Below are 17,878 nucleotides of genomic sequence, written 5' to 3'. Positions count from 1 at the left end.
TTCTTCTGCCATTTGAAATTTCCATTGCTGCAGCTGCTTCTGATTTTTTTGTAAGCAAATGGTAACCTAGAGCATTTCATTCTAATGCTTCTCACCTACATGTTTAATTTTTTCATCTCCTAAAAGAAATGGCCATTTCAGCTGAGCATTATAATTCTATATTCTTTCAGAACATGCATTCATCTTCTATTTTCCTGAATGAGGTTTTGTTTATAGCATATAAGATAGGAAAACAGGATTGAAAAGGCAGGGAGAATATAAATCTTTCTCATAGAAACAAGATACTCCCATCACATTTGAAATAGTTTAAAGTTCTTCGATGCCCTCATTTACACCAGAAATTTTTGGAGGGAATAATTATGAGGGTTACAGGTATGTCCAAAACAATTTTCAGAGTTTTCTACATCTGCTGTATAACCCGGTGATATCTATTTCTTCAATCACACTAAAGCATCCTGTAGTATATAGTGTCTGAACCCTTCTTTTGGGTTCATTGTGTTTTCTTATTGCCAGATCTTTATTTTCAACTAGACTTGTTAGCCCCTTGTAGGCTGAAGCTACACCTTACAATATCATGCACATCCAGTCCTCCTATAATACCTTATATATAACAGGCACTCAAAAGAAGTTTAATTAAGTCAGAGATCATTTATTTTTTTAAGCAAACTCCAAACCTCTGAAAAGTCGACACTCTAGACTGCATTGCTTCCTCCAATATTACTTCATCCCAGGGGAGTCTTCAAATGACAAGAAAATTGATTTTCTTCCTGAGCAACCTGAAGGCCTGATGGCTCTAGAATTATCATCTGGATATAATCCCATCCATGCTAAAGGTGCCCATTTTTTAAAACAGCTAAAGAAGTAAGAACCTGAAGAAGCAATATTCGATAACAATATCTGGCCTTCCAATTTAAAGACTATGCAATATTGTGAGGAGGTACACTGCATTTTTTAAGCCAAGTTGTGTCATATCTAGAAAGTACTTAATATTTATTAAATGAATATCTTATTCCAAAAAAAATTAAACTTAACACCTCATCTTACTTTCCAATTGAATTGCACTATAAAAGCTGTAGATAGATTTATGATAAAAAACACTTTAGATTACATGTGAATCATTTAAATTAAGAACCAATTCTACTTTGAGTACATGTCAGTTATACTAGATAATTTAAACATGAAAAAGCTACTGCAATATGCTTATTGCCTTTAGATGGGACACAAAAGCTTAAAGGTCGCAGCAGTTTTCATGTTCAGGAGAAGGGCCGACACACCAATGTCAGAGGGAGGTCAAATGGGCAGGGCTGCCAGCCAGAGCAGCTCATGTTTATCTGCTTTAAAGAATGGAATTCTGCAATTTAATGAAAGGAAAAGCACCCAACAACGCAGAGATACGGGACAGAAAATAAAATAACATCATTAGGCTTCTATTACACTCTTTTTTCCCCACGACCATTCAGCAGAATACCTGTCATTCCTTCTCAATTTATATCAACTATCAATCTTAGCCCATTTTTGAAGCTACCAGCTTTTATTAGTGAAGAGTGGGTGTATGACAAAAGGACAGAGACAGAGCATAAGCAGAGCATAAGTGGGGCAATGAAGGAACAAATGGGGGAGAGATTTCCTGGAATACACATGGCAGTACGAGGAACTACCATTGCAGTAGAGCACAGATTAAGACACTTGAAAATTCTTTGAGCTAAATCAGGTGCTACCCAAAGCAGTGTTTTTCAAACCTGACTATGGTTCAGAATTGCCTATGGGGCTTGTTGAAAATACAGATACCCGGACTCCACCCAGATTTGCTAAGTCAGAATCTCCAGGAGTGGGGAGCGACCTGGCAACTATATATTTAACAAGTCCCTCCAAATTATTCTGATGTACCTGCAGGCTTCAGAACAACCATCATAAGCCACATCAAGTGTCATGGTGTAAATTCTTGGCAATGTAATTTTTATAAAATGAATTTCTTTAAGAAATATCAAGACACTTTGATTGGTGACAATAAAACTATACTCATGTAGTATAGGTATTAAAATAGCTTTAAACATCCAAGAAAATTAACTCATTTTTAAAAATTGGGGGTTTAAACCATCTGTTCAAAAAACTTCTTTATAAACACATTATGATGCCTCCCTTAATAGTTCTATACTTGCAACAGATGAGAAAATTCCCTGCCTTACAATAACTAGCTGCTTTTGACAACTGTCAAATTTTCTCCTGGCTAAGATTTGGAGACTCATCAAAACCAATTGCAAGCCAGACATCTGGTTTTGTAAGTTTCTTTAGAAATATAATCAGTAGCCTGAATATGGACGGGATATTCAGAGTATTGTGAATGCCTCATGATTTTAACTTAATGCCTACTCTGATTTTAACTTTTGTGACTGGGGTATGTTTCTCACTCCTGTGAAATCACTATTCAGACTGTGTCCTGTTTATAACTTACATAGCACTTGTTTTCTTAAGTCTCCTGGAGAGTAAAAAAAAAAAAAAGTAGTTTTATGTTTTCAGAACTTCATGATGTATTCCAAACTATTTCATTGAGATATCTGCTGCCACCCTGTGAACCCATAATAAATACAAGAGATAGTTTTAAATCTTACTTCAATAATACCAAAAAAAAAAAAGCCCTCTAACCTACTCAGATGTATCTTCCAAATTCTATTTTTTAATCGGCTTGTATTTCATTTTAGCTAATACAATTTAAACTCATGAAAGCAGTAGGATGCCACTTATGAAACCACTTTAACATACACCTACCCAGTTGGAAAGCAACTTGTTCAGGAACTTTCCTTTCTTTCCATTGCTACTCTTTGCACCCCTAATGGGGGTCTCGTGTTGCCTCTGAGTTTCAGTGTCTTTGTTATGATTAGGGAGTAGTGCAAATAGCTGGCCTTCTCTTACATGAGGTTGTCTTTAAAAATTACTACAATTTAAAAAAGTGAAATGGATTTGCAATCTATTCAACTGTTTCAAAGAAATAGAATTGGGGGTGGGGGGAGACTATTACCGTTTTCTTTTCTTTTTTTTTTAATTACAAAGGTAATTTAATATTTGTTATAACAAGTCAAATGTACACAAAGTAGAATATATTTTTAAATTATTTTAGAGTAAATTTTTACCTCTAAAATATTAGTTTTAATTTTGCTGTTTTATAAGTACATATATTTCTACCAGACTACTTAAATAAGTTAGACCTGGGACTCCTTTATAGCTGTTCCTAATTGCACTTTACTCTGTGTGCGTGTGCACACGTGTGTGTGTGTGTGTGTGTGTGTGTGTGTGTGTGTATTACCACTGAGGATTTTTTTAATTCTTTAATTCTATTTTGCCCTGTATTGTACTTTGTTCAATTTTCTTGTAAAAGTTCCCACAGAAGTCAATGTATTTGATTTCTATTTTATTTTCCTTATATCATTATTTTCCTGAGTTTTATATATTGCCTTTGCTTTAAAAAAATTGTCATAAGAGCACTTAACATGAGATCTACTGTCTTGATGATGTTTTAAGTGTACACTATGATATCAACAACATTGTACAGCAGAATTCTTGAACTTAATCACCTTATATAACTAAAACATTATACCCATTGAATATCAATTCCCTGTTTCGCTTCCTTACTGCTGCTTTTTGCTATTGTCATTGTTTTCTTTTCACCTTTTTTAGTTTTCAATTATTGTTCTAGTATAGATATCCTTTCCTGCCAAATCAGAGAAAAAGAGCAAGTCCTTAGCATAAACACACACAGCTTCCTAGTAGGAACAAGTCTTTTAAACATAAGTTGCAAAATCAAACTCATTCAGGGAGCAGGAGACAAAAAAAGCAGTGTGTTAAGTATAAGACATTAAGGAGTAATGGGGACTGTAGCAAACTGCACTAGAAAGCCACGTTAATGCAGTTGAATTTAAATTTGTACCAACCTAACAGAATGCATACAGAGGCCAAATTCAGCACAAGGTCAGTTTGCAACCTCTGCAGGATTTCATTCCCAATCTCATTTTATCTCTCTCTAGATAGAAAGTTCAATTGACTCTTTCTTATTTGCACCAATGGAAAAGTACTACAGTCTAGATAAAACAAAAGAGCTGATGATCCAAAATCTGCATACAGATGAACTCAATGTGCACTGCTTTTCCTACAAAATTTATCATTTAATTATGATTTGTTCAAGCTAACCCTGCATTAAAATAGTGTGTATTCCTTCAAAGCCCAAACAAGACTCAGTGGGTGTAAGAGGAGAAAAGGGTGATGAAACTGATGCAGGTATTAAATCAATACAGGGATACAGTCAACATCATAGGGCAAGAACAGCTTAATGTAACATTCGAAATAGTTTGAAGCCTGGAAATTCACAGGCAGATTGTGGTGATAAATGGACTCCCAATGACTATGGGATAGTCATTGAATTTAGCCTTTGCAGATGGTTGAATCTGGTAAAATAAAAGCCGACTATAGACTCTCTCCCACCATTTTGCCATGGTAAGGAAGGAATGATTTTTCATGAAAACAGCCTTTGAAATTTTATCCAGTGTAAACTCTGCCTACTGCTTATCAAAAATGGAAACAACACAAGAGGAGAATAATTATCATTTTCTCGTACCACAAAAGGGAGACTTCTAACAAACTGAAGAAGAGAGATAAATCAAAAACTTGGCATGGGATGGCTTTGCCATCCTGATGAAGGGTGAGTCACTAATTCCACAGCAGTTTCCTTAATTGCAGCTAAGCACACCAATATCCAGCTTAACACTCATTTTCTTCTTAGAGCATTAGACTGCTATTCTCCTCTGATCCACTTAGGCCTACAAATAGTAACTGTCCTAAGAACAGAGGAAAATCACCCCCTAGATGGTGTATATTTAGCATATTTATAGCATCTTATGGTTTCCAGGTTTCCTATGACCATTTGCATGATTCCTTCCATCTGCAAAAGCACAGAAATAAAGTCATTTGCCAAGGTCACAGAGAAAATTAACAGAATAGGAATCCAAACTTATAGCCCCTTCTAGACCATTACTTCATTCACAGAGGGTTTCCACCTCATTTACCACCATTTCCCTCTTAACTGCTGATTGGCCACTGAGGGGCTCTGAGAATCCTTTGAAGGATCCCAAGATGTCTGCTGCACATACCATCCTTCCACAGACTCCCAATGGAAGATGTAAGTCAGCACACAGGGAACCAATTGTTTCCCAACAACTCATGCCATCTGCTAGAACTAGAAACTAAGAAATTCAGAATTCTCTGTAAAGTGGGGGTCTCCTGTGCTAAATGGTGCCTAGTTGCCTGCTTTTACAGTGTTTTCAGCCAAGCTTATAGCTACCTATAATCACTGTGGTGATCAGGATTAATGTAATCGCATCGATAACTTTCCATGGAGGAGATGCTCCAATTAAGCCCATCTTAAATAAGAAATAGTAAAAGAATTCTGTAATTTGACCAAATTTGAGATACATTCTAGTAGTGTCATGCAATATACTAAGAAGTTTGATACTTCACAGCATTTTTGAGACCTGGTGTGTTGATATAATCAATCTCTGTCATGCTCTCATAAAAGCTTTGATTCTGTGTCAGTTCAGGTTCATGTGAAGCTTTAATAGTAAAAGGCTTCACATTTTAAATGAGCTCCTCCATCTTCCTGCGAGCCAAAAGACATTAATGATAGTATTTTTTGTCCAAGACTTTAGGGAACTCAGCAAACATTCATTTCTACTTCTTTCTTAAGAAAGGAAATAGGGCATATTCTTTGTTACCAACCTACCAATGGAAGAACAATGCGGAAGGAAATTAAAACTGGAAATAATTCTAAACATAGGAACCCAAGACTCCTGAATTTTTTTAAAGACAAAATTGTACTTTTCTCTATATTTCCTTCAGATTTCCACCATTGCGGGCTGTGTGTGTGTGTGTGTGTGTGGGTGTGTGTGTGTCTATATTTTTGTCTCATATGAAAATAATGACTAATAATATTCTAGTACAGTGAGACAGAGTGCTTCTAAGACTAAAGTAAGCAGCATATTACATTAGTGGAAAAATTATATTTTATATCTTCACTTTTCTCTACTTCCCCTCCGCCGCCCCCCACCACTAGCATTCTACCATCAAAAAGAGAATCTAATCGATTGGTTCATAACAGTAGAAAGTGATTTAATTTCTGACACACGGCAATAAGGTAGACTTCATCAGCAATCTTTGATCCATGAGAGATTGCCTTATAATTCCCCCACTCCTCAAACTTCATTTAAATTGAATGTTATCACAGAGCATCTTACCAATTAAATCAAGCCGTCTCAATATTACAGAAAAGAGATTCTTAAATGCAGTAACAGCATTTCTCAGCTGTGTTTACAGCCTTGGACATTGCTATTTAAATACCTCCAAGGATATAAATTCTAGGAAAAATTTCACTTTGCACAATCTCAGTTCACTGTCTTTAGCTGCACATCCCTCGGCACCAGTAGCATTCAGGAATGAAAGCCTGGCTGCCGGTCCAAGAAATTAAGAAAAGGAATCATGGTCAAAGGAAATGAGTCAGATGTATTAGAAATATTACCTATATTTTTTTCACACTAGTTAAATAATATGTACATCTCCTAATAACACTTACATCCCCTTTCAAACATATATGTGGAAGAGCTCACATCTGACAACCACATGCAAGGACTCAGCTAAGCACAGCATGCATATTATCCTGGTTATTCCTACAAAACCCTTGAGGCGGATATTTGTTTCATATCACACTGGGAGATACTGAGGTTCAGAGAAGTTAGGCAGATGACCTAGAATGAAACCTATAAGCCTAGATTCAAATCCCTCTGGCTCTAAAACTGGTGTTCATGTAACTATTACATTGCAGTGCCACACATCCCACAAGCTATCTCTCTGGGACTATGTGCAGCAGTTGCAGAAGCTGCTACAACACGTACAGGACCAGATGAGCCACCCTGGCCCTCTACAGCCAATTTAGCATCACTAAATTTTTCCTACTTGGTTTTTCTGGTTTTTGTTGTCTACTCGCATAATAACTCTCTACCATACAAACAAAAAAAAATGCACATGGAAACCACTTAAATCATATTGTGGACTAATTTGAAATTTGGACATATTTGCCTTTAGGTGAGTGAGGAGAGTAGTTTTAATTATATTTGGGTCAGTAGATTTATTCATTAGGATCTTAATCGAACATCTCTTTTGAATGAGGAATGTGCCAGGTGCTCAGACAAGACCATTTCTACTTATCTAGGAGCTGACAGGTTTATAAGCAAAGTTTTGGGGTAGAGAGAGATTGAGGAAGGAAGAAAGGAGAGCAAGGGATTAAAGAACACATTGGAGGGAGCAAGAGTGAGGGATTGGAGGAAGAGAGAAACTTGTGAACAACCAAAGAACCATAATAGGTGTTCAGGCAAGGTCTCATGGGTCTCGAGAAAGACTTTACAGAGTTCATTTTGAGTATGGGAACTTGAAGGGTGAGTAAAAGTTCACTAAGCAGAGAAAAAGAGAAAGAACTCTCCAGGCCAAGGAGAGTGGGAGAAGGTACTGATGTACAGAAGACCATGATATAAAGAGACTGGAGAGGAATTCAAAGGTAGAAAAATAAGGCTAGAAAGGGAGGTTGAGGAAAGAATTAACAGCTGTATATTAGCTACATGAAGCATTTAAACTTCATTCTCCAGGCTGTGGGAGTCGCTGAAGATGTATAAACAAAGGACTGGCAAGATGAGGTTCATGGTTTTGAAAAATAATTTTGGCAGAAATGTAGACAAAGGATTAGAGGAGAAATTGAGTGTGGAGTAGCTTTATACTGTAATATTAAGGAAAGAGATGATCAAAATTTGAACGAAAACAGTAGGTTTGGAAAGGAAGGTATATAAATAGACTAGAACTGGTGACATGAGAGTGACTATAGGAGAATTTGGTAATATAAGTAGGTGGTTTGGCCATGATCAAAGGAATAGAACAGACTGGTAAGGGCAGAAGAAGTGAGAAACAAGGGAGAAAAGAAGTTCAATTATAGATGTGTGAAACTTGTACTGCCAAGACTTCTATGTAAAAATTTGTGATAGGCATGTGGAAATTCAGGGTGGAGCTCAAAAGAAAGGTCAAGGCTGTAACCACAGATTTAGAATTTCATCAAATTTGGCAACCGCTTACCGGTTATTGGTCTCTGAAAGAATATTTGAGAAGAGTGGTCGACTAAGGCCAGAATATACAAAGTTAAGGAACGGATGGAAAGTATCTTACACTGTTAGTGAATTAGTTCTAACCATTTCTTATGCGTATTTTCTATTCTTCCCAATGAGTAGAAGCTCCTTACGGCAGACACTATGACAGGCTTTCCATGTATGCCTCACAGCCGTGTTGCAGGCACTAAACATTACTGAACTGAAGAAATGTGGTTGAGAGAGCAGTTAGATAAGACCTTTTACCAGACAGCCCTTGAAAACGTACTTGGAAGCTCCTGAGACTGCAGACAACAGCTCTTTCTCACCTCTGCAAATGAAATTCAGGTTTCCTCCTGGCCAAAGGCCTCTGCCTATTTTCCATGGATTAACGCTTCCAAGTGAGCAGGAATTGACTTGCCAAGTAGTCTAATTCACTTGGCTGGTGTGTCTCACTTAAAAAGCCATTAGCAAGTCCGACTAGGGAGGTGAGGAATGTCCAATTAAGGCAACTGGTGCAGTGGCCAAATGCCTACCAGCTGTGCCCTCCTCACACTACCGGCCTGCTATGAAAATAAGACTTTAACCATTCTTTGTTAGCACAGCCCAAACTTTGTCTGGAAGTCACCGAGGCCTGATAAAGGCAGGGTAGAAATTATAAACCATCCTCTTCTGTATGTCTCTGCTTATTAAAGCCCAGAAAGAAACTTCCATGAATTAGGCCATAATTCCTTACAATGGACACTTAAAACACAAGCAACAAAATTAAAAGTAAAGTGTACGTCGTCAAAATTAAAAATTTTGTGCTTTAAAGGATATCAGTTAAGAAAGTAGAAAGAAAATCTACAGAATGGGAGAAAATACCTGCAAATCATATATCCAATAGGGGACTTGTATACAGAAAGGACTCTTACAACTCAACAATAAAAAGACAACTCAATTTTAAAATGGGCAAAGGATTCAAATAGGCCTTTCTCCAAAGAAGATATGCAAATGAATAATAAACACACAAATAGGTATGCAACATCATTGATCACCAGAGAAATGCAAATCAAAATCATGAGATACCATTTCATACTCACTAAGATAGCTAAAATAAAAAAGATGGGCAATAACAAAAACTGGCAAGGATGTGGAGAAATTGTATCCCTCAAACATTTCTAGTAGGACTGTAGAATGATGCAGCCCCTGATGAAAACAGTTCAGCCGTTAAACATATAGTTACCATATGATCTGTACTTCCACTTCTACATATATACCCAAAAGAATTAAAAACATGTCTATGCAAAAATCTGTTCACAAATGTTCATAGTCACATTATTCATAAAAGCCAAAAAATCAATACATCTGACAAATAAATAAAAGGTGGTAAATTCATAGAATAGAATGTATTTTGCAATAAAAAGAATAAAGTATGGACACAAGCTAGGATAAGAATGAGCCTCAAGAATATTATGCTAAGTGGAAGGAGCCAGTCACAAAAGTCTACATAGTGTATGATTCCTTTCATAGCAAATGTCATGAACAGGTGAATCAGCAGAGACAAAAAGCAGATTCGTAGTTTGCAGAGGCGAGGAAAAGAGGGGCTGGGAAGTAACTGTTAATGAGGACTTTTTTTGGGAGGGGGGTTGAATCAATGAAAAAACTACGTAGTAGAGATGGTTGCACAATTCTGAGTATACTAAAAACCATTGAATTGTATGTACACTCTAAAAGGGTGAATTTTATGGTAAGTGAATTCTATCTCCATAAAGCTATTATTTTTGGAAGGAAGGAGGGAGGAGTGGAGCGGGGGGAGAGAGAGAGAGAAGAAGAAGAAGGAAGAAAGCAAAGGAAGGGAGTGAATAGGCCGAAGGAATTGTATTGAAGAAGGAAGGAAGGAAGGAAGGCTGAAGGAAGGAAGGAAGGAAGGAAGGAAGGAAAAGGAAGGAAGGGAGGGAGGGAGGGACGAAGAAAACTAGTTAACACATACATTGCAGGGTCAAGAGCATCTTGAGAGCCATGTTAATATAAAATAAATAAGTGCTTTGAGAACAAATTTATTAGTGTTGGATCTTAGTGATTTCAGGTTTCCAAAGTGGTCACGAATAGGACAGTCTCAGTCTTCCTAATGTGTCATCCTCTCCATCTTTGCCCTTATAAACAATAAAGGAGAAAGAGGGAAGAAAGAAAATGGGGAAAAGGAGGGAAAAGCAGAGAATGGGGAAGAAAGGGAGAAGGGAAAGGAGGAAAAGAAAGAAGAGGAGAGAAGAGGACAAGACAAAGGAAGAAACAATTATCTGGTTCCAAGAAAGCAGTGTTGGAAAACACATGCTTCATGTAGACAGTCCAAATTATAGATCACAACCAAAAAAAAAAAGAAACAAAGAAAAATAGAAAACTTCCGGGTTTAGGATAATGGCCATTTAGTTCCACCCCCTCCTTTAAAAATTAAGGGACAGTAATTTGATTAAAGAAAAGCATTAGCTAAGCAAAAGGCTTTAAATGGGAATTGCTAGACTTGAAACCTATTTCCCTAATTCCAAGGAAACTAATTGTTCTCAGTTTCCTTAGATTAGATTCAGAGAGGTTAGCTGTTATAACTACATACTTAAGGAGACAATGACATTAAAAAGGCTGTAAAGGAGAACGAAAAGCCTCAGCTTTGATATTGCATATACATTTTAGAAGGGTTTTTAAAAGAGGGAAGAAAATAATGTTTTGTTTAATAAGAAAATTCAAAGCCAGTAGGTGATTGTGGAAACTGCTTTTGGATGAAAGGAAAATGTAAGAGAATAACCACAGCTACCACTTGCTGAACAATTTCTGTACCCCAGGCCCTGCATATCTAAGTACTTTAATCCCCATAACAGTCCTGCAAGTTAAGAATCATCATGTCCATTTAAAGAAGACTTGCTTCTCAATTCTCACTACCCAGGTCCCATAATCAGAGGTATTTGAGGACGTCTGCTTATACTATAGAAATACTTTAATGTTTAGAGCAGCTCTGTTCAATAGAAATGTAATGGGAGTCACATATGTAATCTTAAAATTTTTAGTGGCCACATTAAAAATGAAAGAAGAGAATTAATTTCAGTAATAAAGTACAATTTCAGTTATAAAGTATCCCAGTTCATATTAGCCATATTTCAAGTGTTCGATAGCAATGTATGGTTAGGGGCTACCATTTTGGAAAGCAAAGCTCTACAGGACTCTGCAAATTTAAAATTATGACATGTGTTATCCTAATATTCACAACAACTCTGTGACATATTTTTCAGGTAAATAATCTTAGAACCATGAAGTTAAATGGTCCAACAAAGTCACATAGACTACTGTCACTTTTTTTTTTAATAAGGAAGAGAAGGGTTGAATAAGTAAATAAAAAGATCATATAACTGTTAGGTGCAAACCAAGTCTCAAACCCACTTCTGTTTTTAGGTTCAGTGCTCTTTCAAAAGTGCTTTAGAGTTTGATGTTTTCCAGCTAGCTGAGTCAAACCTAGAAATATAAGGAGGAAAAAAAATGAATATTAAGGTAAACTAAATTGCCCAAAACAAAAAGGGCCAAAATAAAGTGGCTCAAAAACAATAGTTTATTTCCAAATATTTCAGTTCAGTGTGTGTGTGTGTGTGTGTGTGTGTGTGTGTGTGTGTGGCCGTGCTGGCGCTTGTGCCTTCTTCGTTGGTGGCAGTGGTGGAGGATTTACCACCCTCAACAGTCATACAAGGACTCAGGCTGAGAGCAGCTCAGCTGATAACTTCCAAGGTCGCTCTGGACGGCCCCATCCCAGTTGTCTGGAGGGGAGAGAATGGCACAGAGGAGGGCTTACAGAAATTTAATGACCAGGCCTGGAAGTGGTACACGTCACTTCATTCACATTCCGTTGGTGAACACTAAATCAAGTGGTCACACTTAACTATAAAGAAGGCTGGGAAATGGAGAGAAGAAGGTCAAACAAACAAACAAACAAAAAGGAGATGAATCTGGGTTAGTCAGCCAGCAGTTAGTGCTCAACGTGGCTAACGAGATATAATTCTGCCAGGAACTGAGATAGAATGCTACCAAAGAATAAAAGAGTTAGAAACTACCTAAAAGCCTGAAAAAGAAGGAGGGACTAGAATTTTAAACACCTTTTATGTAAAACACCATGCTAAATATTTTATGTAAATTCTCTCAATCTACACAAAAATCCAACGAGGTGGGTATCATGCTCTCAATTTTGCAAATAAATAAATAAATAAATAAATAAATAAATAAATAAATAAATAAATGAATAAATGAATGAATGAATAAATAAATAAATAAATAAATAAATAAATAAATAAATAAATAAATAAATAAATAAAAGCCTAAAACTAGTCAAAGTGAAATAAGTTGCCCAAGGACAAACAGCTAGCAATTGTTAGCTGAAGCTCTTTCCAATATACCATACCAATAATAAAGAACTAACAGCGAAACCAACACAGCTGCCACTAATGGAATGCCTGGACTTCAATGCACTGTGCAATGTATTATACATGTTATGTTTTTAATCTTCCTAGCAAATCTAAAGACACGATTTTACTTCATGATTTACATTTAAGGAAAATAAGACCCAGAGAGGTTAAGTACTTTCACAGTCATGTAGCTAAATTAGTAATAGTTCCTGTATTTGAACCAACCTCTGACTCCAAACAGTTGAGCCTTGAACTGTGCGGGTCCATTACAGACAGGTTTATTTTCAATACAGTCGGAACTCTGTATCCCTGGGGTTTGCATCTGCAGTCAACCAGGGACAATAGATTGAGAAATGGTATTTTCACATTCCCAACCGCAGTTTTCTAACCACGACTGAAAATACTGTTTTCCATCCCAGGTTAGTTGAATCTGCAGATGGAAAGGGCTAACTATACAGTTATAAGTTATATGCAAAAAATAAATTTAAAATAAATAAAAGAATTATGAATAAGTAACCTGCATAGATTTAAGGTTAAAGAGTATGTAGAAGTTACAAGTCGACAGACTGATCAGAAAAGTCTAGCCAGGAAAGGCTCTGGACAAAACTGTTTTCCAAGGACACAGAAACTTTGAATAGAGACATATCTTGGAAAAAAAAAAAAGTTATATGTGGATTTTCAATGCCCACAACTCCCACATTGTTCAAGGGTCAACTATAAACTCCCTAGAATTAATCAATTGCTACTTAAATAAAGAAAGACAGAAATGAGGCAAAGGATAAGCCCATTAAACCTTGTACCTGGGAAGTTGGAACAAGTGTAGGTAGATAAAAGTAAGAAGAATCCAGGAAAAAAAAAAAAGATTAAGATGCCGATAGAGAAACCTTCCGTTAGCATGGGGCATTTCTTTGCATCTCATCTCAGCCCTGCCTTCGATTTCATAATAAGGTGTGATTGGGAGTTAACATTTCCTTCCAGGCGAATTCAAGACTCCTGTCTCCACATCCTTCCCTCCTCCCCCACGGAAGAAGAGTATTGCTATTGACAGGTCAAGTTCAAGGATGTTGATTTGGGCCACATATTTAGAAACTGGGAAATTTAAAAAAAAGAAAAAGAAAAAAAGAAAAAAAAAATCATTGAAGCAAAATTCCCTTTCTTCTAAGTGTTCTCTACATGTGACAAGGGTGGTAATAAGGCTGGATCATTCCCTTCAGATGCTTCGTTCCATGGTGCCAACCTGCAAACCTCAGGAGACAGCTGGTGGTCCAGGCCAGCTATGCCAACACCCTTGGGGCCAAGTCTCCTTGGTTTTGTGCTTACTTCTTGCTTAACCGGGCCTGATATTTTCTTAAACAGTAAAAATCCAAAATACTGGAGCGGGCTGTGTGGGAAGATAAGGCTGGTCATCTACACTGACCAATATTGAGAAAGAAATAAAGGCTTTGATTAAAAAGTACGGACAAAAAAACCTCTAGGCATGTCAGTATGTGTACAACCCAGCATGTGTGCACCCACTATTTCCTGCGCTTAGAAAATATTCTATCTCACAGCTATTTCAACTATTCCACCTGAAAAGATCCTGCCCATCCTTTATAGTTGAAGTCCTATGTCATCACTTTAATGAAAACTCGTCCCTCTCCTCTGCACAGCTGGTTCCTTTCCCCTCTGAGCAATCAAGGGATCTTTGTTTATTATCCACAGAGGCAATGACATTGGATTACAATTAGCTATGACTGCATCATCCATCTCTCCGGCTAAATTGTCGAGCTCCTGAATAGAGAATATCTCTGTATGTCCAGTGCCCAGCACCGGCCTGGGAGGGGACAGACCTTCAATAAATATCTGTGGATAAACTAAGAAATGAAAGCTTCAAAATGCCCCAAGATTGCCTACTTGGTCTTTGATGTTTCATGAGGCTCAGCTTCTCCTGGCTAAAGGTTGACTCATGCTGTGGGCATCCTCTTGTGCATTTTTCATTTGCCATAATGGCCTCTTCTTATCATGCATTTTATTGATCTGTCTGAGAGCTGAAATTTATTATTTATTAGATTTCTGTAATAGCTATGCTCCAAAGAGCCCAGTGTGATATGTAGAAAACTCCAAGGCAACAGCAAGGAAGACCAGAATAACAGAAGCATAGTGTAGGGAATGGAGAGCAAGGGTAGAAGCCGCAGGCCAGGAAAGAATGGTAAAAGAAGGCCACTGCCCTGAGAAGAGTGGAAGCCAGGCCAGGCTCCTGGAGCCCTGCGCCAGTCCTGGTCTCACTCCAGCCTCCATCCATATCCATTTTGTTTGACAGTCTGGCAAGAAAAATATTATCGGAAATTACTTTGAAAAGTTAAAAGCACTCTACAAATAAAAAGTAATATTATACCATTATCATTAATCAACATCAACATAATTCACCCAAGAGCCGGAAGTGTTACATATTTAGGCAAGTGAGAAGGAAAATTCTGAAGTATCTATCTTCCCCTGCTAGACTGTATACACTCTTCTAAAGCAAGGACCATACCCTATTCATTTGTGCACATGGCACTAAATCCAGCATTCCCATCTTCAGAAACATATTTATTTTGTCAGAAGTCCTGTGGGTGATTGGGTATTAAATGCCCTCTAAATTATTCCTGTACATTCTATTTTGAATTCCCATGGGAGGTAGCCCTATGAGAAAAACAACAACAACAACAACAACAACTGGTTTCTCCTCCATTTACATTGATGACCTGATAAATTCCAAGCCAATGGTACCCATTTAACTTCCACCATATTTCTGAAAAATCAGAAATGGGTTGATACAGATAAATGTATCTCAGACCTTTCAGCTTTGTTGACTAGCCCCTTCAATGAGCCTGAAGGCACAGCTGAAAAGGACCCGCATCTCCCTCCACTTGCATTGAAAATAAGATTCTCCTCAGAGTAAGAAAGCCTGAAATGGTTTACTGACTCCATGTAAGCCCCTACACTCCCCTCCCCTGATACCTCCAATCTGACGTCCTCACAGGACTCCAGACGCTACACTTAGCGCAGCCAATTCCAAGCCTGGCCAGCTGCCCATCCCTCTAGAATCCAACCATGGCTCTCTGAAGCAGGAGACAGGTTTTTTTGGCCTGGGAGGTGATTCCTAACAAAGTATGGGGGACTCTATTCACTAAATGTCAACTAAATCAGGAACTTGCCACTATTTTAAAAAAATTATTGACAAGATCAAAATGACTATTTTATATCTGTTTAATTAACATTATTTATGCAACAGCTATCTAAAAAATTATAGCAGAACCTTGATTATGGAAACTCAATACATGATGTGAAAGATTTCATTTACATATAAAAACAAGGAGTTATAAATTTTTGAAATATCTTCCATTATTCAAAGTATGGCACAATCAAGCTGAGATTACAGTCTTGTTTACGATCATAAGCAAGCCGTGAGGCTTCAGCCACATAAAAATCATTTCACCTCTTTAAGCATCGTTGTACCCATTTGTAAACTGGGGATATGGAGAAAACATATACTTTAAAGGTTTCTATGAGGATTAGAAGGCAGTTTAACAATATAGTCCCTGATAAACAGTAGGTCCTCAAATACCAGTGATTATTTATAGTTATTCTTTAAGAGTTCTACTTACCAGCAATAATTAGAGAGACCCTCACACAGCACTTTACATAGTCATTTAATCCACACTTGTGAGGTGATGTTATGGGTTGAATCATGTTCTCCCCCAAATGCATGTTAAAATTCTAAGTTCCGGTATCTGAGAATGTGACCCTATTTAGAAATAGGGTCGTTGCAGATGTGTTAGTTAAATTAAGATGAGGTCATATTGGAGTAGGATGGGCCCCTAATTCAATGTTTCGTGTCCTCATATACAAAAGGGGGAATCTGAATAGAGACGTGCACACAGGAATAACACCATATGAAGATGAAGGCAGAAATTGGGAATACCAAAGATTGCCAGCAAACCACCAAAAGCCCTCAGAAGTAACTACCGACATCTTCTAGCCTCCAGAACTGTGACACAGTAAATTTCTATTATTTAAGCCACCAACTTTGTGGTATTTTGTTACAGCAGTCCCAGTGAACTAAAACAGAGGATATTCTTAGGGGCCCCAGGTTACAAAAGGGGAAACAAGGCATGGGAATTTATCTACGATGTCAAATGAGACATTGTTCTAAGAACTTATTGTTCTAAGCATCCATGTGTGCATCTGGGTATTGAAAATGGTGGGGGTGGTAACCATTTTTCTTTTTTAGATAACAGCTCTGAACAGTTCTTGCTTTTAAGAACCAGAGACCATCAGCTGAGGGACTGATTCTTGGCAGCCCCTGAAGAGAGTGCCCTAGTGCCAGGCCCTGCTACCTCAGGGTTAACCACCAGCATCCCTGTGGAGAAGCTGAAGCCTACATTCTTGGTTCTGACCAGACATAGGCTGTATTTGGCTGTATTTGGTGGGGTTAGCATCTGACTATCTAAGCAGGGCCCTCCAGGGTACTCTCCTGAAGGAAGCTTTTAAATGTAAATTCGATTGATTTGCTATTATTCTTATATTCCGCATCTTCCATGGGCCCTCTGGGAAGGAGAAAAAGGAATCCACTCATTCCAGATAAATTGATCCCAGAAACCCTGGTTAAAAAGCCGAGACTGGCTATTCAATTCTTTCAAAGCAGCAACAAAATGTTTCTCATGGCTGCCTCTGTTTACTATAAAACGTGTTTTGAAGATTAAATGTTATTGGAATTGCTACACAGAGACACTCAGGTGTAGAGCCTGGTTTATAGAGTAACAGCAGGAGATTCTAGTCAAGAGGGTCAGATGAAGATGCGTAGCACACAGGCTTTGGTTATAGACAGGCATCTGCCTTCCTGCTATGATTCTCATGGGTCTGCAAAGCACATGGTTCCAAATTACTTCCCACTGGCCTGGAAGAGACCCTGAAGTTCCACTGGGAAAGAGCCAGTCCTTTGGATAATTCCTCAGCATGGCATTAAAATGCAAATACCCACTCCAGAAGCTGAAATTTCTCCTAGGGCACTCCTGGGCTAAGGACACAGCTGAGGAGGTGGGGTCTCAGATCCCAGAGGGGAAAACAGAACGGTTGAGGAGGGTCCAGGCCACCACCAAGAGAGGATACAGAGGAATTTGGAAAGCAGAAAAGCATCTGGAGGGAGATGACAGGCCTGAGAGCTCTTTGTTTCCCAGCCCTCAGAACAAGCAGCGAGAAGGTAGTATGGTGAAGTAAATAAAAGCACATGCTTTGGCACCACGCAGACCTGGGTTTGAGTAAGAACTCTCCCAC

General features: G+C 37.9%; 1 protein-coding gene across 10 annotated transcripts in view; it reads right to left on the bottom strand.

Moving 5' to 3' along the window:
- The window catches only part of ST6GALNAC3 (ST6 N-acetylgalactosaminide alpha-2,6-sialyltransferase 3), a 478,754-nt gene that overhangs the window by 324,652 nt on the left and 136,224 nt on the right, over window positions 1-17,878 (bottom strand). The gene's annotated exons all lie outside the window — the stretch shown is intronic.

Source organism: Pteropus medius, unplaced genomic scaffold, assembly GCF_902729225.1.
Source record: "Pteropus medius unplaced genomic scaffold, Ma_sr-lr_union100, whole genome shotgun sequence".
NCBI lineage: Eukaryota > Metazoa > Chordata > Mammalia > Chiroptera > Pteropodidae > Pteropus > Pteropus medius.
This window is presented reverse-complemented; position numbering and strand designations above follow the sequence as displayed.